This window comes from Hyla sarda, unplaced genomic scaffold (assembly GCF_029499605.1).
Source record: "Hyla sarda isolate aHylSar1 unplaced genomic scaffold, aHylSar1.hap1 scaffold_1049, whole genome shotgun sequence".
Classification (NCBI taxonomy): Eukaryota; Metazoa; Chordata; class Amphibia; order Anura; family Hylidae; genus Hyla; species Hyla sarda.
The window spans coordinates 92,548-111,268 of record NW_026607668.1 but is presented as its reverse complement, the minus strand read 5'-3'; the positions used below and the strand labels follow the sequence as shown (position 1 = coordinate 111,268).

The window sequence follows — 18,721 nt, the reverse complement described above, 5'->3', positions numbered from 1 at the left end:
TGTGTCTGGCCCCTGTTGGAGCGTCCAGGCACAGGACTTCTGCTGCTGCTGACTAAATGGCCTCCTTAATTGGATCATTTGAGTAGCCAGCACACCTGTGCAGGTAGGGCATGACATGATAGGCAGCTGCCTTGATAGCGGGTGGGTGCTGAATGTTCCTAATTGACAAAATAAGATTAATGCTTATGAAGAAATATAAAATCTCATCCCTTCCCCAATATCGCGCCACACCCCTACCCCTTAATTCCCTGGTTGAACGTGATGGACATATGTCTTTTTTCGACCGTACTAACTATGTAACTATGTAACATAACATGGGGGGGGGGGTCTCCTGGCTGTTCACACAGGTGTGTCATTGCTGTACATTGACCATGCATTGCTTCTGTGGTATTGCAAAGGCAAAGACAAATGCTTCCAGCCATCCATTGCACTAATGGATTGGTCATCAGCTGGCTGTCTATGTCCCGCATCAATATAGACCAAAGTACAGAGGGTTAGGCTATGCTATTGTGCACCTACCTGATGCATCAGAAGGTGCGAGGCCCTTGCTAAATTCTGTGCACAGACTTTGAGATCTATGCTTTAGACTGTATCTAAACCTGCTCCAACATGGACTGACATTCTGGCCTACTTTCAGCCGATGCGACTTGTCTGTCGCTGAACAGTCGCTTTTTATGTATTCAGCACCTATGTATAATGTTGTAAAAATGCTCTAGAAGCTAAAGTCGCAGAAATGTCACACATATTTGGCCTGCAACTTTCTGTGCGACAAATTCAGACAGGAAAAATCAGTATAAATCCTTAGAAAATTATCCCCCAGTGTCTCCATCTGCTGGCGGTATTGAATAAGCATTGCTGCACTGATGGGGTATGCATTAGACGAAAAAAAAGAAGAAAAAGAAGAATAATACGCCCAGAAAAGAGGCGAAAAGGAGAAAAACGTAAAAAAACGTGAAAAAAAAGTAAGAGGAAGAGAAGGGAAAAAAAGGTGGAAATGGGTTTAAAAGTGATTTCGGCGGAGATATATATATATATATATATATATATATATATATATATATATATATGCGCACACACACACATAGATATAAACGTATTCTCCGTTGAGATATTGCAGCCGCTGCTGTGTCCAGGCCCAGGAGCCTTAGCACTGTGCTGTGATGTCACTCAATACCACTGACATCACTAGGTGTAAACAACATCTCTCCTTTGCTGTGTATGTGACTATGGAGCTGTTTGGTGATGTCGTCTATTACGGCCTTCATAGAAGCAACAGGAGATTGTTGCATCCATCTTGAACCCTCAGAACTACAGTGCTATGATGTCACTCACTTCCACAGGCCTTGCAGAGTGTAAACAACAACAACCCAGCTTTGTTGTGTATGTAACCAAAGGGATTTGTGATGTCACCTAGAACCTTCACAGCAGCGACAGCTTTATGAGGAGCATCAGCACTGCTCTGCCTGAGCAGAACCATCACCGCCATAGGTTGTCAAATAACCCGGATTTAACCCACACAGGTAAGTCCAATGGGGTGCAGGCATGTCCTCTATGCTTACAGCTTCCCGTGGGTGTTGGTTTGATACCGTTTGGGGACAGCCAAGGAGGCATCTGCAGGCAACAAAGGTAGGTGTGTGCTTGTGTGTGTGTTTCCTATGCAGATCCTAAGCCCAGTGTCACATGCAAGTAGGAGGAGTAAGAAGGGTTCCTGGCAAATCCGGGTTATGGATTGCATTTAAAAAGGCCCCGTGGGAGTGCAATGGGCCCCTGTCTTGCTGCTTAGCAATAATGGTATGGGTTTAGGTTCTGCTGTGTGTACTGGTGGTTGACTGCCCCCCAGCCCAGAGTGTGCATGGAAAATTGTCTGGCAGCCTCCCTGACAGCAAGCAGTGATAGTGCCCATGAAGGGGACCTTGTTGGGCCCGCCCCTTTCACGGTTATCGCTTCTCGGCCTTTTGGCTAAGATCAAGTGTAGTATCTGTTCTTATCAGTTTAATATCTGATACGTCCCCTATCTGGGGACCATATATTAAATGGATTTTTGAGAACGGGGGCCGATTTCGAAGCTTGCTTCCGTCGCCCTATGCATTGACCCGATATGGCAGTATCTTCGGGTACAGTGCACCACCCCCTTACAGGGTTAAAAAGAAAGATTCCTACTTTCATTGCTACCTGCTTGCTGGCTAGCCAGCTAGCCAGCCCTGTGGGCCTTGCTGCTGCTGCAGCCAAAAAACAAAAGGTGGTGCTGCTGCTGCTTCTGCTGCTTCTGCTTCTGCTTGTGTCTGGCCCCTGTTGGAGCGTCCAGGCACAGGACTTCTGCTGCTGCTGACTAAATGGCCTCCTTAATTGGATCATTTGAGTAGCCAGCACACCTGTGCAGGTAGGGCATGACATGATAGGCAGCTGCCTTGATAGCGGGTGGGTGCTGAATGTTCCTAATTGACAAAATAAGATTAATGCTTATGAAGAAATATAAAATCTCATCCCTTCCCCAATATCGCGCCACACCCCTACCCCTTAATTCCCTGGTTGAACGTGATGGACATATGTCTTTTTTCGACCGTACTAACTATGTAACTATGTAACATAACATGGGGGGGGGGGGGGGGTCTCCTGGCTGTTCACACAGGTGTGTCATTGCTGTACATTGACCATGCATTGCTTCTGTGGTATTGCAAAGGCAAAGACAAATGCTTCCAGCTATCCATTGCACTAATGGATTGGTCATCAGCTGGCTGTCTATGTCCCGCATCAATATAGACCAAAGTACAGAGGGTTAGGCTATGCTATTGTGCACCTACCTGATGCATCAGAAGGTGCGAGGCCCTTGCTAAATTCTGTGCACAGACTTTGAGATCTATGCTTTAGACTGTATCTAAACCTGCTCCAACATGGACTGACATTCTGGCCTACTTTCAGCCGATGCGACTTGTCTGTCGCTGAACAGTCGCTTTTTATGTATTCAGCACCTATGTATAATGTTGTAAAAATGCTCTAGAAGCTAAAGTCGCAGAAATGTCACACATATTTGGCCTGCAACTTTCTGTGCGACAAATTCAGACAGGAAAAATCAGTATAAATCCTTAGAAAATTATCCCCCAGTGTCTCCATCTGCTGGCGGTATTGAATAAGCATTGCTGCACTGATGGGGTATGCATTAGACGAAAAAAAAGAAGAAAAAGAAGAATAATACGCCCAGAAAAGAGGCGAAAAGGAGAAAAACGTAAAAAAACGTGAAAAAAAAGTAAGAGGAAGAGAAGGGAAAAAAAGGTGGAAATGGGTTTAAAAGTGATTTCGGCGGAGAAATATATATATATATATATATATATATATATATATATATATATATATGCGCACACACACACATAGATATAAACGTATTCTCCGTTGAGATATTGCAGCCGCTGCTGTGTCCAGGCCCAGGAGCCTTAGCACTGTGCTGTGATGTCACTCAATACCACTGACATCACTAGGTGTAAACAACATCTCTCCTTTGCTGTGTATGTGACTATGGAGCTGTTTGGTGATGTCGTCTATTACGGCCTTCATAGAAGCAACAGGAGATTGTTGCATCCATCTTGAACCCTCAGAACTACAGTGCTATGATGTCACTCACTTCCACAGGCCTTGCAGAGTGTAAACAACAACAACCCAGCTTTGTTGTGTATGTAACCAAAGGGATTTGTGATGTCACCTAGAACCTTCACAGCAGCGACAGCTTTATGAGGAGCATCAGCACTGCTCTGCCTGAGCAGAACCATCACCGCCATAGGTTGTCAAATAACCCGGATTTAACCCACACAGGTAAGTCCAATGGGGTGCAGGCATGTCCTCTATGCTTACAGCTTCCCGTGGGTGTTGGTTTGATACCGTTTGGGGACAGCCAAGGAGGCATCTGCAGGCAACAAAGGTAGGTGTGTGCTTGTGTGTGTGTTTCCTATGCAGATCCTAAGCCCAGTGTCACATGCAAGTAGGAGGAGTAAGAAGGGTTCCTGGCAAATCCGGGTTATGGATTGCATTTAAAAAGGCCCCGTGGGAGTGCAATGGGCCCCTGTCTTGCTGCTTAGCAATAATGGTATGGGTTTAGGTTCTGCTGTGTGTACTGGTGGTTGACTGCCCCCCAGCCCAGAGTGTGCATGGAAAATTGTCTGGCAGCCTCCCTGACAGCAAGCAGTGATAGTGCCCATGAAGGGGACCTTGTTGGGCCCGCCCCTTTCACGGTTATCGCTTCTCGGCCTTTTGGCTAAGATCAAGTGTAGTATCTGTTCTTATCAGTTTAATATCTGATACGTCCCCTATCTGGGGACCATATATTAAATGGATTTTTGAGATTTTGAGAACGGGGGCCGATTTCGAAGCTTGCTTCCGTCGCCCTATGCATTGACCCGATATGGCAGTATCTTCGGGTACAGTGCACCACCCCCTTACAGGGTTAAAAAGAAAGATTCCTACTTTCATTGCTACCTGCTTGCTGGCTAGCCAGCTAGCCAGCCCTGTGGGCCTTGCTGCTGCTGCAGCCAAAAAACAAAAGGTGGTGCTGCTGCTGCTTCTGCTGCTTCTGCTTGTGTCTGGCCCCTGTTGGAGCGTCCAGGCACAGGACTTCTGCTGCTGCTGACTAAATGGCCTCCTTAATTGGATCATTTGAGTAGCCAGCACACCTGTGCAGGTAGGGCATGACATGATAGGCAGCTGCCTTGATAGCGGGTGGGTGCTGAATGTTCCTAATTGACAAAATAAGATTAATGCTTATGAAGAAATATAAAATCTCATCCCTTCCCCAATATCGCGCCACACCCCTACCCCTTAATTCCCTGGTTGAACGTGATGGACATATGTCTTTTTTCGACCGTACTAACTATGTAACTATGTAACATAACATGGGGGGGGGGGGGGGGGTCTCCTGGCTGTTCACACAGGTGTGTCATTGCTGTACATTGACCATGCATTGCTTCTGTGGTATTGCAAAGGCAAAGACAAATGCTTCCAGCCATCCATTGCACTAATGGATTGGTCATCAGCTGGCTGTCTATGTCCCGCATCAATATAGACCAAAGTACAGAGGGTTAGGCTATGCTATTGTGCACCTACCTGATGCATCAGAAGGTGCGAGGCCCTTGCTAAATTCTGTGCACAGACTTTGAGATCTATGCTTTAGACTGTATCTAAACCTGCTCCAACATGGACTGACATTCTGGCCTACTTTCAGCCGATGCGACTTGTCTGTCGCTGAACAGTCGCTTTTTATGTATTCAGCACCTATGTATAATGTTGTAAAAATGCTCTAGAAGCTAAAGTCGCAGAAATGTCACACATATTTGGCCTGCAACTTTCTGTGCGACAAATTCAGACAGGAAAAATCAGTATAAATCCTTAGAAAATTATCCCCCAGTGTCTCCATCTGCTGGCGGTATTGAATAAGCATTGCTGCACTGATGGGGTATGCATTAGACGAAAAAAAAGAAGAAAAAGAAGAATAATACGCCCAGAAAAGAGGCGAAAAGGAGAAAAACGTAAAAAAACGTGAAAAAAAAGTAAGAGGAAGAGAAGGGAAAAAAAGGTGGAAATGGGTTTAAAAGTGATTTCGGCGGAGAAATATATATATATATATATATATATATATATATATATATATATATATGCGCACACACACACATAGATATAAACGTATTCTCCGTTGAGATATTGCAGCCGCTGCTGTGTCCAGGCCCAGGAGCCTTAGCACTGTGCTGTGATGTCACTCAATACCACTGACATCACTAGGTGTAAACAACATCTCTCCTTTGCTGTGTATGTGACTATGGAGCTGTTTGGTGATGTCGTCTATTACGGCCTTCATAGAAGCAACAGGAGATTGTTGCATCCATCTTGAACCCTCAGAACTACAGTGCTATGATGTCACTCACTTCCACAGGCCTTGCAGAGTGTAAACAACAACAACCCAGCTTTGTTGTGTATGTAACCAAAGGGATTTGTGATGTCACCTAGAACCTTCACAGCAGCGACAGCTTTATGAGGAGCATCAGCACTGCTCTGCCTGAGCAGAACCATCACCGCCATAGGTTGTCAAATAACCCGGATTTAACCCACACAGGTAAGTCCAATGGGGTGCAGGCATGTCCTCTATGCTTACAGCTTCCCGTGGGTGTTGGTTTGATACCGTTTGGGGACAGCCAAGGAGGCATCTGCAGGCAACAAAGGTAGGTGTGTGCTTGTGTGTGTGTTTCCTATGCAGATCCTAAGCCCAGTGTCACATGCAAGTAGGAGGAGTAAGAAGGGTTCCTGGCAAATCCGGGTTATGGATTGCATTTAAAAAGGCCCTGTGGGAGTGCAATGGGCCCCTGTCTTGCTGCTTAGCAATAATGGTATGGGTTTAGGTTCTGCTGTGTGTACTGGTGGTTGACTGCCCCCCAGCCCAGAGTGTGCATGGAAAATTGTCTGGCAGCCTCCCTGACAGCAAGCAGTGATAGTGCCCATGAAGGGGACCTTGTTGGGCCCGCCCCTTTCACGGTTATCGCTTCTCGGCCTTTTGGCTAAGATCAAGTGTAGTATCTGTTCTTATCAGTTTAATATCTGATACGTCCCCTATCTGGGGACCATATATTAAATGGATTTTTGAGAACGGGGGCCGATTTCGAAGCTTGCTTCCGTCGCCCTATGCATTGACCCGATATGGCAGTATCTTCGGGTACAGTGCACCACCCCCTTACAGGGTTAAAAAGAAAGATTCCTACTTTCATTGCTACCTGCTTGCTGGCTAGCCAGCTAGCCAGCCCTGTGGGCCTTGCTGCTGCTGCAGCCAAAAAACAAAAGGTGGTGCTGCTGCTGCTTCTGCTGCTTCTGCTTCTGCTTGTGTCTGGCCCCTGTTGGAGCGTCCAGGCACAGGACTTCTGCTGCTGCTGACTAAATGGCCTCCTTAATTGGATCATTTGAGTAGCCAGCACACCTGTGCAGGTAGGGCATGACATGATAGGCAGCTGCCTTGATAGCGGGTGGGTGCTGAATGTTCCTAATTGACAAAATAAGATTAATGCTTATGAAGAAATATAAAATCTCATCCCTTCCCCAATATCGCGCCACACCCCTACCCCTTAATTCCCTGGTTGAACGTGATGGACATATGTCTTTTTTCGACCGTACTAACTATGTAACTATGTAACATAACATGGGGGGGGGGGGGGTCTCCTGGCTGTTCACACAGGTGTGTCATTGCTGTACATTGACCATGCATTGCTTCTGTGGTATTGCAAAGGCAAAGACAAATGCTTCCAGCCATCCATTGCACTAATGGATTGGTCATCAGCTGGCTGTCTATGTCCCGCATCAATATAGACCAAAGTACAGAGGGTTAGGCTATGCTATTGTGCACCTACCTGATGCATCAGAAGGTGCGAGGCCCTTGCTAAATTCTGTGCACAGACTTTGAGATCTATGCTTTAGACTGTATCTAAACCTGCTCCAACATGGACTGACATTCTGGCCTACTTTCAGCCGATGCGACTTGTCTGTCGCTGAACAGTCGCTTTTTATGTATTCAGCACCTATGTATAATGTTGTAAAAATGCTCTAGAAGCTAAAGTCGCAGAAATGTCACACATATTTGGCCTGCAACTTTCTGTGCGACAAATTCAGACAGGAAAAATCAGTATAAATCCTTAGAAAATTATCCCCCAGTGTCTCCATCTGCTGGCGGTATTGAATAAGCATTGCTGCACTGATGGGGTATGCATTAGACGAAAAAAAAGAAGAAAAAGAAGAATAATACGCCCAGAAAAGAGGCGAAAAGGAGAAAAACGTAAAAAAACGTGAAAAAAAAGTAAGAGGAAGAGAAGGGAAAAAAAGGTGGAAATGGGTTTAAAAGTGATTTCGGCGGAGAATATATATATATATATATATATATATATATATATATATATATATATATGCGCACACACACACATAGATATAAACGTATTCTCCGTTGAGATATTGCAGCCGCTGCTGTGTCCAGGCCCAGGAGCCTTAGCACTGTGCTGTGATGTCACTCAATACCACTGACATCACTAGGTGTAAACAACATCTCTCCTTTGCTGTGTATGTGACTATGGAGCTGTTTGGTGATGTCGTCTATTACGGCCTTCATAGAAGCAACAGGAGATTGTTGCATCCATCTTGAACCCTCAGAACTACAGTGCTATGATGTCACTCACTTCCACAGGCCTTGCAGAGTGTAAACAACAACAACCCAGCTTTGTTGTGTATGTAACCAAAGGGATTTGTGATGTCACCTAGAACCTTCACAGCAGCGACAGCTTTATGAGGAGCATCAGCACTGCTCTGCCTGAGCAGAACCATCACCGCCATAGGTTGTCAAATAACCCGGATTTAACCCACACAGGTAAGTCCAATGGGGTGCAGGCATGTCCTCTATGCTTACAGCTTCCCGTGGGTGTTGGTTTGATACCGTTTGGGGACAGCCAAGGAGGCATCTGCAGGCAACAAAGGTAGGTGTGTGCTTGTGTGTGTGTTTCCTATGCAGATCCTAAGCCCAGTGTCACATGCAAGTAGGAGGAGTAAGAAGGGTTCCTGGCAAATCCGGGTTATGGATTGCATTTAAAAAGGCCCCGTGGGAGTGCAATGGGCCCCTGTCTTGCTGCTTAGCAATAATGGTATGGGTTTAGGTTCTGCTGTGTGTACTGGTGGTTGACTGCCCCCCAGCCCAGAGTGTGCATGGAAAATTGTCTGGCAGCCTCCCTGACAGCAAGCAGTGATAGTGCCCATGAAGGGGACCTTGTTGGGCCCGCCCCTTTCACGGTTATCGCTTCTCGGCCTTTTGGCTAAGATCAAGTGTAGTATCTGTTCTTATCAGTTTAATATCTGATACGTCCCCTATCTGGGGACCATATATTAAATGGATTTTTGAGAACGGGGGCCGATTTCGAAGCTTGCTTCCGTCGCCCTATGCATTGACCCGATATGGCAGTATCTTCGGGTACAGTGCACCACCCCCTTACAGGGTTAAAAAGAAAGATTCCTACTTTCATTGCTACCTGCTTGCTGGCTAGCCAGCTAGCCAGCCCTGTGGGCCTTGCTGCTGCTGCAGCCAAAAAACAAAAGGTGGTGCTGCTGCTGCTTCTGCTGCTTCTGCTTGTGTCTGGCCCCTGTTGGAGCGTCCAGGCACAGGACTTCTGCTGCTGCTGACTAAATGGCCTCCTTAATTGGATCATTTGAGTAGCCAGCACACCTGTGCAGGTAGGGCATGACATGATAGGCAGCTGCCTTGATAGCGGGTGGGTGCTGAATGTTCCTAATTGACAAAATAAGATTAATGCTTATGAAGAAATATAAAATCTCATCCCTTCCCCAATATCGCGCCACACCCCTACCCCTTAATTCCCTGGTTGAACGTGATGGACATATGTCTTTTTTCGACCGTACTAACTATGTAACTATGTAACATAACATGGGGGGGGGGGGGGGGGGTCTCCTGGCTGTTCACACAGGTGTGTCATTGCTGTACATTGACCATGCATTGCTTCTGTGGTATTGCAAAGGCAAAGACAAATGCTTCCAGCCATCCATTGCACTAATGGATTGGTCATCAGCTGGCTGTCTATGTCCCGCATCAATATAGACCAAAGTACAGAGGGTTAGGCTATGCTATTGTGCACCTACCTGATGCATCAGAAGGTGCGAGGCCCTTGCTAAATTCTGTGCACAGACTTTGAGATCTATGCTTTAGACTGTATCTAAACCTGCTCCAACATGGACTGACATTCTGGCCTACTTTCAGCCGATGCGACTTGTCTGTCGCTGAACAGTCGCTTTTTATGTATTCAGCACCTATGTATAATGTTGTAAAAATGCTCTAGAAGCTAAAGTCGCAGAAATGTCACACATATTTGGCCTGCAACTTTCTGTGCGACAAATTCAGACAGGAAAAATCAGTATAAATCCTTAGAAAATTATCCCCCAGTGTCTCCATCTGCTGGCGGTATTGAATAAGCATTGCTGCACTGATGGGGTATGCATTAGACGAAAAAAAAGAAGAAAAAGAAGAATAATACGCCCAGAAAAGAGGCGAAAAGGAGAAAAACGTAAAAAAACGTGAAAAAAAAGTAAGAGGAAGAGAAGGGAAAAAAAGGTGGAAATGGGTTTAAAAGTGATTTCGGCGGAGAAATATATATATATATATATATATATATATATATATATATATATATATATGCGCACACACACACATAGATATAAACGTATTCTCCGTTGAGATATTGCAGCCGCTGCTGTGTCCAGGCCCAGGAGCCTTAGCACTGTGCTGTGATGTCACTCAATACCACTGACATCACTAGGTGTAAACAACATCTCTCCTTTGCTGTGTATGTGACTATGGAGCTGTTTGGTGATGTCGTCTATTACGGCCTTCATAGAAGCAACAGGAGATTGTTGCATCCATCTTGAACCCTCAGAACTACAGTGCTATGATGTCACTCACTTCCACAGGCCTTGCAGAGTGTAAACAACAACAACCCAGCTTTGTTGTGTATGTAACCAAAGGGATTTGTGATGTCACCTAGAACCTTCACAGCAGCGACAGCTTTATGAGGAGCATCAGCACTGCTCTGCCTGAGCAGAACCATCACCGCCATAGGTTGTCAAATAACCCGGATTTAACCCACACAGGTAAGTCCAATGGGGTGCAGGCATGTCCTCTATGCTTACAGCTTCCCGTGGGTGTTGGTTTGATACCGTTTGGGGACAGCCAAGGAGGCATCTGCAGGCAACAAAGGTAGGTGTGTGCTTGTGTGTGTGTTTCCTATGCAGATCCTAAGCCCAGTGTCACATGCAAGTAGGAGGAGTAAGAAGGGTTCCTGGCAAATCCGGGTTATGGATTGCATTTAAAAAGGCCCCGTGGGAGTGCAATGGGCCCCTGTCTTGCTGCTTAGCAATAATGGTATGGGTTTAGGTTCTGCTGTGTGTACTGGTGGTTGACTGCCCCCCAGCCCAGAGTGTGCATGGAAAATTGTCTGGCAGCCTCCCTGACAGCAAGCAGTGATAGTGCCCATGAAGGGGACCTTGTTGGGCCCGCCCCTTTCACGGTTATCGCTTCTCGGCCTTTTGGCTAAGATCAAGTGTAGTATCTGTTCTTATCAGTTTTCATGCTGGTGGGGATGGGTGCTGCATGGAGGATGCAGGTGTACCAGGGCTTTCCGGGGCTGGTTCTGAGGAATCAGCTCGACGGCTGCCCCGATGTGACCTGTTCCCTCCGGGTCTCGCCATGAGGCTGAGAGGGTCTAGAGCCGAGGTACTTTTGTGCCTCGGGGAGTGGTGACCCCGAGGTGCCGAAACTCACTGGGAGGATAGACTCACTGAGTTGAAGCACGGGCACCATAATCTCTTCACCTTGTGGCACTCACCTCTTGATTCCCGGCCTTCTGGCTAGGATCAGAGAAATTTTTATAGATCCGACCGGATGTCCGGGCAGTATATCTGCACACATTCACTTATTTATTTCTTTTTTTGTCTCACTGTGTCACTTTTTGCGTGTTGTGTGTTCACAGGATTTGTCAGGATGCGGTAGCCCTTCTGGGTGTCCCTCCTGGCGGTCTAGGGGAGGTGTGTGTGGCCATTAGGTTCCGCACCTCCCTGCAAACACCCCGGGTACTCCTGCTTTGGCAGGATACCTACCGTAATCGGCTCTGCGGGCAGATACCTTGGCTAACGCCAAGGGGGATGCCGGGAGCATTTGTGGTCCCCTAGTAGCTTCGGCGAAAAGGGACATCGAACCTGGAACCTCGCAGGTACCTTTTGGTCCGGAGGCGAAGGGTAAGGTTTGTTGGGGGGCCTCTCTCCTATCGGAGAAGGGCTTGCGATAGACCGCATCCTTTGTGCACGTTTTTTTAGTGTAACACGTTTGCACTTTTTCTTGCACTTTGGGTGAATCGAAAGCACGTTCCTCGGCTTTAAAAAAAAAAAAAAAAAAAAAAAAAAAATCTGTTCTTATCAGTTTAATATCTGATACGTCCCCTATCTGGGGACCATATATTAAATGGATTTTTGAGAACGGGGGCCGATTTCGAAGCTTGCTTCCGTCGCCCTATGCATTGACCCGATATGGCAGTATCTTCGGGTACAGTGCACCACCCCCTTACAGGGTTAAAAAGAAAGATTCCTACTTTCATTGCTACCTGCTTGCTGGCTAGCCAGCTAGCCAGCCCTGTGGGCCTTGCTGCTGCTGCAGCCAAAAAACAAAAGGTGGTGCTGCTGCTGCTTCTGCTGCTTCTGCTTCTGCTTGTGTCTGGCCCCTGTTGGAGCGTCCAGGCACAGGACTTCTGCTGCTGCTGACTAAATGGCCTCCTTAATTGGATCATTTGAGTAGCCAGCACACCTGTGCAGGTAGGGCATGACATGATAGGCAGCTGCCTTGATAGCGGGTGGGTGCTGAATGTTCCTAATTGACAAAATAAGATTAATGCTTATGAAGAAATATAAAATCTCATCCCTTCCCCAATATCGCGCCACACCCCTACCCCTTAATTCCCTGGTTGAACGTGATGGACATATGTCTTTTTTCGACCGTACTAACTATGTAACTATGTAACATAACATGGGGGGGGGGGGGGGGGGGGGTCTCCTGGCTGTTCACACAGGTGTGTCATTGCTGTACATTGACCATGCATTGCTTCTGTGGTATTGCAAAGGCAAAGACAAATGCTTCCAGCCATCCATTGCACTAATGGATTGGTCATCAGCTGGCTGTCTATGTCCCGCATCAATATAGACCAAAGTACAGAGGGTTAGGCTATGCTATTGTGCACCTACCTGATGCATCAGAAGGTGCGAGGCCCTTGCTAAATTCTGTGCACAGACTTTGAGATCTATGCTTTAGACTGTATCTAAACCTGCTCCAACATGGACTGACATTCTGGCCTACTTTCAGCCGATGCGACTTGTCTGTCGCTGAACAGTCGCTTTTTATGTATTCAGCACCTATGTATAATGTTGTAAAAATGCTCTAGAAGCTAAAGTCGCAGAAATGTCACACATATTTGGCCTGCAACTTTCTGTGCGACAAATTCAGACAGGAAAAATCAGTATAAATCCTTAGAAAATTATCCCCCAGTGTCTCCATCTGCTGGCGGTATTGAATAAGCATTGCTGCACTGATGGGGTATGCATTAGACGAAAAAAAAGAAGAAAAAGAAGAATAATACGCCCAGAAAAGAGGCGAAAAGGAGAAAAACGTAAAAAAACGTGAAAAAAAAGTAAGAGGAAGAGAAGGGAAAAAAAGGTGGAAATGGGTTTAAAAGTGATTTTGGCGGAGAAAAAAAAAAAAAAAATATATATATATATATATATATATATATATATATATGCGCACACACACACATAGATATAAACGTATTCTCCGTTGAGATATTGCAGCCGCTGCTGTGTCCAGGCCCAGGAGCCTTAGCACTGTGCTGTGATGTCACTCAATACCACTGACATCACTAGGTGTAAACAACATCTCTCCTTTGCTGTGTATGTGACTATGGAGCTGTTTGGTGATGTCGTCTATTACGGCCTTCATAGAAGCAACAGGAGATTGTTGCATCCATCTTGAACCCTCAGAACTACAGTGCTATGATGTCACTCACTTCCACAGGCCTTGCAGAGTGTAAACAACAACAACCCAGCTTTGTTGTGTATGTAACCAAAGGGATTTGTGATGTCACCTAGAACCTTCACAGCAGCGACAGCTTTATGAGGAGCATCAGCACTGCTCTGCCTGAGCAGAACCATCACCGCCATAGGTTGTCAAATAACCCGGATTTAACCCACACAGGTAAGTCCAATGGGGTGCAGGCATGTCCTCTATGCTTACAGCTTCCCGTGGGTGTTGGTTTGATACCGTTTGGGGACAGCCAAGGAGGCATCTGCAGGCAACAAAGGTAGGTGTGTGCTTGTGTGTGTGTTTCCTATGCAGATCCTAAGCCCAGTGTCACATGCAAGTAGGAGGAGTAAGAAGGGTTCCTGGCAAATCCGGGTTATGGATTGCATTTAAAAAGGCCCCGTGGGAGTGCAATGGGCCCCTGTCTTGCTGCTTAGCAATAATGGTATGGGTTTAGGTTCTGCTGTGTGTACTGGTGGTTGACTGCCCCCCAGCCCAGAGTGTGCATGGAAAATTGTCTGGCAGCCTCCCTGACAGCAAGCAGTGATAGTGCCCATGAAGGGGACCTTGTTGGGCCCGCCCCTTTCACGGTTATCGCTTCTCGGCCTTTTGGCTAAGATCAAGTGTAGTATCTGTTCTTATCAGTTTTCATGCTGGTGGGGATGGGTGCTGCATGGAGGATGCAGGTGTACCAGGGCTTTCCGGGGCTGGTTCTGAGGAATCAGCTCGACGGCTGCCCCGATGTGACCTGTTCCCTCCGGGTCTCGCCATGAGGCTGAGAGGGTCTAGAGCCGAGGTACTTTTGTGCCTCGGGGAGTGGTGACCCCGAGGTGCCGAAACTCACTGGGAGGATAGACTCACTGAGTTGAAGCACGGGCACCATAATCTCTTCACCTTGTGGCACTCACCTCTTGATTCCCGGCCTTCTGGCTAGGATCAGAGAAATTTTTATAGATCCGGCCGGATGTCCGGGCAGTATATCTGCACACATTCACTTATTTATTTCTTTTTTTGTCTCACTGTGTCACTTTTTGCGTGTTGTGTGTTCACAGGATTTGTCAGGATGCGGTAGCCCTTCTGGGTGTCCCTCCTGGCGGTCTAGGGGAGGTGTGTGTGGCCATTAGGTTCCGCACCTCCCTGCAAACACCCCGGGTACTCCTGCTTTGGCAGGATACCTACCGTAATCGGCTCTGCGGGCAGATACCTTGGCTAACGCCAAGGGGGATGCCGGGAGCATTTGTGGTCCCCTAGTAGCTTCGGCGAAAAGGGACATCGAACCTGGAACCTCGCAGGTACCTTTTGGTCCGGAGGCGAAGGGTAAGGTTTGTTGGGGGGCCTCTCTCCTATCGGAGAAGGGCTTGCGATAGACCGCATCCTTTGTGCACGTTTTTTTAGTGTAACACGTTTGCACTTTTTCTTGCACTTTGGGTGAATCGAAAGCACGTTCCTCGGCTTTAAAAAAAAAAAAAAAAAAAAAAATCTGTTCTTATCAGTTTAATATCTGATACGTCCCCTATCGTCCCCTATCTGGGGACCATATATTAAATGGATTTTTGAGAACGGGGGCCGATTTCGAAGCTTGCTTCCGTCGCCCTATGCATTGACCCGATATGGCAGTATCTTCGGGTACAGTGCACCACCCCCTTACAGGGTTAAAAAGAAAGATTCCTACTTTCATTGCTACCTGCTTGCTGGCTAGCCAGCTAGCCAGCCCTGTGGGCCTTGCTGCTGCTGCAGCCAAAAAACAAAAGGTGGTGCTGCTGCTGCTTCTGCTGCTTCTGCTTCTGCTTGTGTCTGGCCCCTGTTGGAGCGTCCAGGCACAGGACTTCTGCTGCTGCTGACTAAATGGCCTCCTTAATTGGATCATTTGAGTAGCCAGCACACCTGTGCAGGTAGGGCATGACATGATAGGCAGCTGCCTTGATAGCGGGTGGGTGCTGAATGTTCCTAATTGACAAAATAAGATTAATGCTTATGAAGAAATATAAAATCTCATCCCTTCCCCAATATCGCGCCACACCCCTACCCCTTAATTCCCTGGTTGAACGTGATGGACATATGTCTTTTTTCGACCGTACTAACTATGTAACTATGTAACATAACATGGGGGGGGGGGTCTCCTGGCTGTTCACACAGGTGTGTCATTGCTGTACATTGACCATGCATTGCTTCTGTGGTATTGCAAAGGCAAAGACAAATGCTTCCAGCCATCCATTGCACTAATGGATTGGTCATCAGCTGGCTGTCTATGTCCCGCATCAATATAGACCAAAGTACAGAGGGTTAGGCTATGCTATTGTGCACCTACCTGATGCATCAGAAGGTGCGAGGCCCTTGCTAAATTCTGTGCACAGACTTTGAGATCTATGCTTTAGACTGTATCTAAACCTGCTCCAACATGGACTGACATTCTGGCCTACTTTCAGCCGATGCGACTTGTCTGTCGCTGAACAGTCGCTTTTTATGTATTCAGCACCTATGTATAATGTTGTAAAAATGCTCTAGAAGCTAAAGTCGCAGAAATGTCACACATATTTGGCCTGCAACTTTCTGTGCGACAAATTCAGACAGGAAAAATCAGTATAAATCCTTAGAAAATTATCCCCCAGTGTCTCCATCTGCTGGCGGTATTGAATAAGCATTGCTGCACTGATGGGGTATGCATTAGACGAAAAAAAAGAAGAAAAAGAAGAATAATACGCCCAGAAAAGAGGCGAAAAGGAGAAAAACGTAAAAAAACGTGAAAAAAAAGTAAGAGGAAGAGAAGGGAAAAAAAGGTGGAAATGGGTTTAAAAGTGATTTTGGCGGAGAAATATATATATATATATATATATATATATATATATATATGCGCACACACACACATAGATATAAACGTATTCTCCGTTGAGATATTGCAGCCGCTGCTGTGTCCAGGCCCAGGAGCCTTAGCACTGTGCTGTGATGTCACTCAATACCACTGACATCACTAGGTGTAAACAACATCTCTCCTTTGCTGTGTATGTGACTATGGAGCTGTTTGGTGATGTCGTCTATTACGGCCTTCATAGAAGCAACAGGAGATTGTTGCATCCATCTTGAACCCTCAGAACTACAGTGCTATGATGTCACTCACTTCCACAGGCCTTGCAGAGTGTAAACAACAACAACCCAGCTTTGTTGTGTATGTAACCAAAGGGATTTGTGATGTCACCTAGAACCTTCACAGCAGCGACAGCTTTATGAGGAGCATCAGCACTGCTCTGCCTGAGCAGAACCATCACCGCCATAGGTTGTCAAATAACCCGGATTTAACCCACACAGGTAAGTCCAATGGGGTGCAGGCATGTCCTCTATGCTTACAGCTTCCCGTGGGTGTTGGTTTGATACCGTTTGGGGACAGCCAAGGAGGCATCTGCAGGCAACAAAGGTAGGTGTGTGCTTGTGTGTGTGTTTCCTATGCAGATCCTAAGCCCAGTGTCACATGCAAGTAGGAGGAGTAAGAAGGGTTCCTGGCAAATCCGGGTTATGGATTGCATTTAAAAAGGCCCCGTGGGAGTGCAATGGGCCCCTGTCTTGCTGCTTAGCAATAATGGTATGGGTTTAGGTTCTGCTGTGTGTACTGGTGGTTGACTGCCCCCCAGCCCAGAGTGTGCATGGAAAATTGTCTGGCAGCCTCCCTGACAGCAAGCAGTGATAGTGCCCATGAAGGGGACCTTGTTGGGCCCGCCCCTTTCACGGTTATCGCTTCTCGGCCTTTTGGCTAAGATCAAGTGTAGTATCTGTTCTTATCAGTTTAATATCTGATACGTCCCCTATCTGGGGACCATATATTAAATGGATTTTTGAGAACGGGGGCCGATTTCGAAGCTTGCTTCCGTCGCCCTATGCATTGACCCGATATGGCAGTATCTTCGGGTACAGTGCACCACCCCCTTACAGGGTTAAAAAGAAAGATTCCTACTTTCATTGCTACCTGCTTGCTGGCTAGCCAGCTAGCCAGCCCTGTGGGCCTTGCTGCTGCTGCAGCCAAAAAACAAAAGGTGGTGCTGCTGCTGCTTCTGCTGCTTCTGCTTCTGCTTGTGTCTGGCCCCTGTTGGAGCGTCCAGGCACAGGACTTCTGCTGCTGCTGACTAAATGGCCTCCTTAATTGGATCATTTGAGTAGCCAGCACACCTGTGCAGGTAGGGCATGACATGATAGGCAGCTGCCTTGATAGCGGGTGGGTGCTGAATGTTCCTAATTGACAAAATAAGATTAATGCTTATGAAGAAATATAAAATCTCATCCCTTCCCCAATATCGCGCCACACCCCTACCCCTTAATTCCCTGGTTGAACGTGATGGACATATGTCTTTTTTCGACCGTACTAACTATGTAACTATGTAACATAACATGGGGGGGGGGGGTCTCCTGGCTGTTCACACAGGTGTGTCATTGCTGTACATTGACCATGCATTGCTTCTGTGGTATTGCAAAGGCAAAGACAAATGCTTCCAGCCATCCATTGCACTAATGGATTGGTCATCAGCTGGCTGTCTATGTCCCGCATCAATATAGACCAAAGTACAGAGGGTTAGGCTATGCTATTGTGCACCTACCTGATGCATCAGAAGGTGCGAGGCCCTTGCTAAATTCTGTGCACAGACTTTGAGATCTATGCTTTAGACTGTATCTAAACCTGCTCCAACATGGACTGACATTCTGGCCTACTTTCAGCCGATGCGACTTGTCTGTCGCTGAACAGTCGCTTTTTATGTATTCAGCACCTATGTATAATGTTGTAAAAATGCTCTAGAAGCTAAAGTCGCAGAAATGTCACACATATTTGGCCTGCAACTTTCTGTGCGACAAATTCAGACAGGAAAAATCAGTATAAATCCTTAGAAAATTATCCCCCAGTGTCTCCATCTGCTGGCGGTATTGAATAAGCATTGCTGCACTGATGGGGTATGCATTAGACGAAAAAAAAGAAGAAAAAGAAGAATAATACGCCCAGAAAAGAGGCGAAAAGGAGAAAAACGTAAAAAAACGTGAAAAAAAAGTAAGAGGAAGAGAAGGGAAAAAAAGGTGGAAATGGGTTTAAAAGTGATTTCGGCGGAGAAATATATATAT

At 46.6% G+C, this 18,721-nt stretch overlaps 7 non-coding genes and 2 pseudogenes across 7 annotated transcripts; all 9 read left to right on the top strand.

The window, feature by feature from the left end:
- The first annotated feature begins 1,939 nt into the window (after positions 1–1,939).
- On the top strand, positions 1,940–2,130 carry LOC130299430 (U2 spliceosomal RNA). Its single transcript, XR_008850562.1, has one exon. It is a non-coding gene; the product is annotated as a U2 spliceosomal RNA (small nuclear RNA).
- A 2,093-nt stretch (positions 2,131–4,223) lies between these two features.
- Positions 4,224–4,422, top strand: LOC130299440 (U2 spliceosomal RNA). Its single transcript, XR_008850572.1, has one exon. It is a non-coding gene; the product is annotated as a U2 spliceosomal RNA (small nuclear RNA).
- A 2,088-nt stretch (positions 4,423–6,510) lies between these two features.
- On the top strand, positions 6,511–6,701 carry LOC130299429 (U2 spliceosomal RNA). Its single transcript, XR_008850561.1, has one exon. It is a non-coding gene; the product is annotated as a U2 spliceosomal RNA (small nuclear RNA).
- Positions 6,702–8,793: 2,092 nt separating this feature from the next.
- Positions 8,794–8,984, top strand: LOC130299428 (U2 spliceosomal RNA). The gene has a single exon (XR_008850560.1). It is a non-coding gene; the product is annotated as a U2 spliceosomal RNA (small nuclear RNA).
- Positions 8,985–11,075: 2,091 nt separating this feature from the next.
- Positions 11,076–11,235, top strand: LOC130299400 (U2 spliceosomal RNA; annotated as a pseudogene).
- Positions 11,236–11,929: 694 nt separating this feature from the next.
- LOC130299446 (U2 spliceosomal RNA) lies at positions 11,930–12,119 on the top strand. Its single transcript, XR_008850575.1, has one exon. It is a non-coding gene; the product is annotated as a U2 spliceosomal RNA (small nuclear RNA).
- Positions 12,120–14,220: 2,101 nt separating this feature from the next.
- On the top strand, positions 14,221–14,380 carry LOC130299399 (U2 spliceosomal RNA; annotated as a pseudogene).
- A 694-nt stretch (positions 14,381–15,074) lies between these two features.
- Positions 15,075–15,269, top strand: LOC130299450 (U2 spliceosomal RNA). The gene has a single exon (XR_008850578.1). It is a non-coding gene; the product is annotated as a U2 spliceosomal RNA (small nuclear RNA).
- Positions 15,270–17,349: 2,080 nt separating this feature from the next.
- On the top strand, positions 17,350–17,540 carry LOC130299427 (U2 spliceosomal RNA). The gene has a single exon (XR_008850559.1). It is a non-coding gene; the product is annotated as a U2 spliceosomal RNA (small nuclear RNA).
- The last annotated feature ends 1,181 nt before the right edge of the window (positions 17,541–18,721 follow it).